A 6,647-nucleotide genomic window follows, 5' to 3' on the forward strand; every position below is an offset into this window, starting at 1 on the left:
TTAAATAGAGATTAGGGGTCGACTAGACGTTTCCAACCACCTGAGAGAGAGAATAGATGTCCATACACCCATGAAATGTTAGGTAGAAAGTGCTGACGGCTCCAGAAGCCAAGGGCTGGGGGTGGAGGGGAGGGAGGAGCTTGATGGACAATCCCGGGAGGCTCCCTGGGAGAGGCGGCCTTTGCTTTTGGGTCAGTGTCTCCCCAGGGCTGGTCTGTGTAGCTCTGGGGAGACGGTTGCCGGTTTCAGGGGACACACAGTGTCATGGGATCTGTGATTCCTTTCTAGTTCTCATGCCAAGGAGAAAGGGCTGGCACGTGTGCCCACACCAGACTTGGTGCCCTTGGCAGGGAACACCAGGCTAAAACTTAGGGCTTTTGTTTTTCTTACATTGCTGTCAAAAGCAAGTGGTATTCGTTTCGATATATGGGTGTGCTACCAGACTCCTTTCAAAATAAGTTTTTAAGCTTTGAAGTGGGAAATTAACCACCTAGGTGTCCTTTGACGGATGATGAGATAGAGAAGACATGGAACATAAATACAGCGGAATACGACACAGCCATAAAAAGGATACAACGCTGCCATTTACGACAACACGGATGGATCCTCAGAGGATTGTGCTGAGCGAAATGTCAGGCGGAAAAGGCTAAGAACCATCTGACCTCACTCAGATGTGGGATAGAAAACAGAAAACGGTAAGTGAACCAAGAAACAAATAAAAACCGAATTCACAGACACAGACAACGGAAGGGTGTTACCGGAGGGGAAGCGGGGAGACGAAGAGGCTAACAGGGTAGTGAGAACACAATGCAATGTACAGGTGACGTCTCAGAGAATTGTACTCCTCCAAGTTACATAATGTTATTAACCTTTGTGACCCCCAATAAATGCAACTTTTAAAAAAATATTTTTATTAATTTCAGAGAGGAAAGAAGAAGAGGGAGAGAGAGAGAGACATCAGTGATGAGAGAGAATCATGGACCAGCTGCCTCCTGCTCGCCCCACACTGGGGACCCAGCCTGCAACCGGGGCCTGTGCCCCGACCAGGAATCAAACCGTGACCTCCTGGTTCATAGGTTGACGCTCAACCACTGAGCCACGCCGGCCGGGCAAATGTAACATTTAAAAACGGCGACTGGATGCGAAGAAGAACCTAAAGTCCATCCTACAGGTATTGTGTGGCGGATCGCGAGGGGGGTGTCCACGCACAGGTTTGGGGGACACACCTGAGGCCTCAGAGAGCGTCTGGCGGGACAGTGCCCCCTCCTCTCCCAAGCTGGTTGCCTTGGGGGAGGCTGCAGGGAAGAGCACAGTTTCTGGCTCCCCCCCTTTCTCAGCCCCCCCTTTCTCAGCCCTCCTCCCCCCGCTTCTCAGCCGGCCCGAGGAGGAGAGGTCCATGGGAGTCCGCAGCTCCTGGATCAGCAGATCCAAGGTTTACGGCCCAGCCGCAGGGGAGGAGGCTGACGCCCAGCCAGGGCAATAAAAGTGAGCTAATCTTAGCTGCTCGCTTCTCCTGAGCACAGCAATCTGCAGGCCGCAGCTCACCTGGGCACTGGGAGAGGGCAGGGCGGGGCCTCGGCTCCCCTCTGCCCATCTCAGGGCTCCAGGGGACCCGCAGCTGCTCGGGCAGCTTTGTCCCTTGGCCAGGACACGACAGGAAGGGCCAGTGGTCACTCCTCCTCGCTTCTGTCCCTGCCACGGACACGCTCTGTGGTTCCGGGCCGGTCACTTGCCTTCTCTGTGCTGTGGGCGGAGGCAGGTGACGAGGGCAGGAATCAGCTCGCCCCGTGATCGAGTCATCGAGTCATCAGGGAATAGCCCCCTGGGCGTCCGTGCAGCCTGACGCGGTGGACTTGCAGGTCGGCTGGAAGGAAGCGTCTCCGATGATTCCACAGCCAACTCCCGCCACGGCTCCTCCTTCTCGGCGCCCCACCCCCACTCTCTCGGCATTTGGAGCGACAGCCTGCCTGTCTGAGACCCTCAGGCAACTTCCTTCTCCTGCCTCCTGCGTGGCCGGCTCTGCCTCTCCCAATCCCCTGTTGCTCAGGGAGGGCGGGCGGGTCTCCTCATGCCGAGCTCAACAGCCCAACAGCCAGGGCTCAGAGGCTCTGGTTGTGGTCACCGAGGGGGGGGTGGGGTCCACTGTGACCCCCAGGTGCGAGCTGTCACCCCCCACACCTTCATCGGCTCAGCAAGTTGGCGTGCTCGTCCACTCCTGTTTAGCTTGACTCACTGTCCCTCAGCTTCTTAGAAATGAAGTCCTTAGCGTGTCCCCGGGCAGTTTTGCAGTCACCGTGGTGGTAAGTGAATCCATTTTGATCAGACAAGGACCTCAAGCAGACAGTGTCCTGTCCCTCCCCCTGAGGTGACACTGCCCCATTGGCAGTGCTTATGGTTGGCCGGGGGGGGGGTAGAATATAAGGGATCCAAGACCATTTTTTTTAACATATTTGTATTGATTTCAGAGAGGAAGGGCGAGGGAGAGAGAGAGAGAAACATCAATGATGAGAGAGAATCATGGATCAGCCGCCTCCTGCCCGCCCCACTCTGGGGATAGTGACTGCAACCTGGGCCTGTGCCCTGACCGGGAATCGAACCGTGACCTCCTGGTTCATAGCTCGATGCTCAACCGCTGAGCCCCGCCGGCCGGGCTGAGACCGTTCTAGTTCTTCCACCTGCTGCCCCCTTTGCGAGCCGTCGCCCAGTGGAGGAGTTGCTTCCCCTTTGGGAGTGGGCTCCTTTTCCGGGGAACCATCTCTCACTAGAGGGGTGACCTTAGACAAGTCACAGTCCCGTCCGAGCCCCGGTTGCCTCATCCGTCCAGTGAGCGGGTGAAAGTAGCAAAGCTCACAGCATTTGTGTTCAAGCGGCCGGAGAGGTTTCGTGTCGTCCTTCAGGCCACTGCTGACTGTCCCCCCGGCTCTGAGACAGGGGACAGCGTCCCCGTCCCCGGGAGAGCACCTGAGCTCTTGCTTCTGGGCTCTTGGTGGCGAGGGGCTGGCTCTCTCTCGGGGTCGAGTTGGCCCCAGGGGAGCTCCTGGCTCGGGCGCGGGGAGTCTGAAGATCGTTCCCACCACGTCGTCCCCGAGAGCCAGGCACCCCCTGCGCTTCCTGTCCTTGGTCCATCATGGCGGCGCTGTCACCTCCGGGTTTCTCTCACCTTGAGCTGCTCCATGGGGACAAGAGAACAAACGGAGAGCCCTCGCTGGTGTGGTTCGGTGGATAGAGCGACGGCCTGCGGACTGAAGGGTCCGGGGTTCGATTCCAGTCAAGGGCACATGCCTTCGTTGCGGGCTCCTCCTCTGCCCAGGCCCTGGTTGGGGCTTGTGCAGGAGCCAACCAATCGATGTGTTTCTCTCACATCGATATTTCTCTCTGTCTCTCCCTCTCCCTTCCACTCTCCCTAAAAATCAATGGAAAATGGGGGTGAGGGTTAAAAAAGAGAGAGAGACATTCATGGATAATAAAGACCATTACAAACTTTTGAACAATAATAGATACAGAGGCAGAGCTGCCTCAAACTGATTGTCAAACTGCAGTGGGAAGGCCAGGGAGGGTTGGGGGACAGGAGGGAGGGGAGTAAGAGATCAACCGAAGGACTTGTATGCATGCATATAAGCATAACTAATGGACATAAGACACTGGGGGGTAAGGGAGGGCAGGGGTTTGTCAAGGGCCGGGGGGAAAAAAAAGGACACTTATGTAATACCCTTTGTAATACTTTTAGCGAAAAATAAAAATAATAAAAAATAAAAAAAAAACTTAAATACAAAAAAAAAAGAGAGAGAGAGAGAAAAGAGAGAGAGAGAGAGAGAGAACAAACGGAGTGATGGTGACCACCCTGCTCAGGGCACGACTGTTCTCTGACCCCCGTGAGGGCGGAGGGTGCGGGGTAAGCAGGACGGGGGTGAAGGAACCGCAGGGCACTGGCCAGCAATAGGGCCTCAGCGCCAGGGCCTGGCTGCTGTCGCCGGGCCAGCGGCTTCCTCCGGCTTGCGCACTCGGACTGAGTGCCTCGGGAACAGTCCCTGCCTCGGCGTTTTCTCCGGAGGATCCGCCCCCGAGATAGCAATGCGGTGCCGGTGCTTCCTGAGCTGGAGGTGGTGCGCGAGTGTAAGGGGCTTCGTTCTGTGTGGGAGTGGGGGGGACTGTGCCAGGGGGGTGCCCCCAGCCCCAGAGCCCCCGGCACGGACCCGTCTCAGCCAGTAAACATGCCAACACGCGGGAGCAATGTGAGCTCGAAAGCTGAGAGCCAGATCCGAATCACAGGCCGCGGCGGGAGGCCAGGCGGGAAAACGCTGTGCGTGAGCTGATCAGAACGGAGCAGAGGAATGAAGTCATTAGCTTAATTAAGGAGCAGGAGAGAGTGATGGAACTCATCTCCCGCAAAGCCCACTGAAGCGTTTAGGAGATATTAAAAATGCATTTGGACCCACTGGTGCTGCAGTTCCTAATAGCGTTTCCTAGGGCTGCAGTCGGCTAGCAGGTCTGTCTGAGATCGAGAAAAGCTACCGCCTGTCACCGCTTCGGTCCCCCGACACCCCCAGACCTCCCAGCTAACCTCCCACCCCCGACGTCCTGTCCTGTGGTCTCCTACCCACACCCTCCCCGAAGGTCCCCTGGGGTCAGGTGCCAGGAACACAAACTTTCAACTTTGGGCAAACCTGGCTGGTAGTGATGGGTTCTCAGGTCTGGGTTTCTGTTACATCTGCGTTCCCGTTCTGAAGGAAATCTAAACCATCTAACACGGCCATGCTCTGGGTCCTCAGGACAACCTCTTTCTAGAATTCTTGTCCTATGGCTCAGCCACGTCAGTATGACGGATGGAGTCATCTGGGACTAGGAAGCTGACCCGTGAGCACAGATAGCCAGCATTTCTAAGACACCTACTGTGTGTCGGACACTTTTCTAAGCACAGAAAGGACCTTCACTCATTCGGACTTCACTTGCAGCGAGTGACCCTTGTATTTTCATCTGTATTACGGAGGGGAGAGTTGGGCATCACTATTTCCATGGCTGCCGTCTTACTGTAGTCATTGTATATGCAAGAAAACACTTTGTGCAGCTAAGATTGGGAAGCAGCCTCAGTGCCCGTCAGCAGAGGAGTGGATAGAAAAACTGTGGTCTATCTACCCAGGGGTCCTCAAACGTTTTAAACAGGGGGCCAGTTCACTGTCCCTCAGACTGTTGGAGGGCCGGGATATAGTTTAAAAAAACACCTAGTTGGCTGCTAAGCAATAGGCAGCGGCGGCAAAAACACCCGGCGGGCCGGATAAATGTTTTCGGCGGGCCGCATGTGGTCCGCGGGCCGTAGTTTGAGGACCCCTGGCTACACAATGGAATACCACGTGGCTGTAAAAAATTAAGAACTCTTACCATTTGCAACAGCATGTATGGACCTGGAGAGTATTATGCTGAGAAAAATAAGCCAGTCGGAGAAAGACAAGTATCACATGATCTCACTCATATGTGGAATCTAAGGAACCAAATAAACTGATGAACAAAATAGACCCAGAGACATAGAAGCATGAGCAGACTCCTTCCCCCTGTGCCTCAGAGGGAAGGCAGGGGAGGGTGGGTGGGAAGAGATGAACCAATGAACTTGTATGCATCTATGCATCACCCGTGGACACAGACACAGGGGTCGTGAGGGCCTGGGAGGAGGGAGAGGGGAGCGGGCTGGGGGAGGTTAATGGGGGGGAAAGGAGGACCTACGATACTTTCAACAATACAGATTTTTAAAAAGGAAAAGAAAGCACTTTGTGAAACTGACACCGGCTAATGAGCAGGGGGTCAGAGTATCCGTAATAGGCACCGTGCACCTGATTTCGCAGTAATTTCAAAAGAGAAACGGGAGGGAGCCGACGGTAAAATGGAAACCAGCGCCATGTTGGTACAATCCACCATCCCAACCATCGGTAAGTCCCGTGAGCCGTCTTCCCCAAAGACACCCCGAGTCTGCCCGCCTCTGCCCGTCTCCACGGATCACCGAGGCCTCGACGTGCGATTCAGAGGGAGACACACCTCGTGGGGGAGATCCCTGCTGTGAGGGGCTTGGAGAGCTTCATGGGCCTTGAAGTCCGGGCTGGATTCGGGCGTGTTCTTAGGGGGAGTTCAAGGCAGCAGTGGCTCCGGGCCGGAAGCGAGTCTGAAAATGGCTCGTTGGACAGTGGTCCTCAACGTGCAGACCATCTCAACATCCTTCGCCACCGCGCCTCGGGGTGAGCCCACGATCCGGCCTGTGGGATGGCATCAAGGGCCGGGGCCGGGGGAAATCTCCTCTCCTCCGCCCTTGCATCCCCACCGGGATCTCCCAGCCTTTGATCAGCTGTTCCTCTCAGCCTTTATGTTTCCAGAACAAAGGGGCCCATTTTGATCTGTCCCTGCACGGCATTCCGGCCACCACCTCCTTGATCATTTCCGACATCCTCCTCCTCGCGTCCTCCAGCGCCTTTATGTCTTTTAAAGATGTGCCCAGAACCGCAGACACTATTGCCAGCGATCAGAGAATCCGGCCTTTATCGTTACCCATTGATGTTTAAAAAAAAGAAAAGTTTGACCAACATGAATCATCCTGAGGAATTTGTATTAGAATCAAAGCCCACAGTCTTTCATTCACTCATTCATTCATTCACTCATTCACTCAT

Source organism: Myotis lucifugus, unplaced genomic scaffold (genome assembly GCF_000147115.1).
Source record: "Myotis lucifugus unplaced genomic scaffold, Myoluc2.0 scaffold_1097, whole genome shotgun sequence".
Classification (NCBI taxonomy): Eukaryota; Metazoa; Chordata; class Mammalia; order Chiroptera; family Vespertilionidae; genus Myotis; species Myotis lucifugus.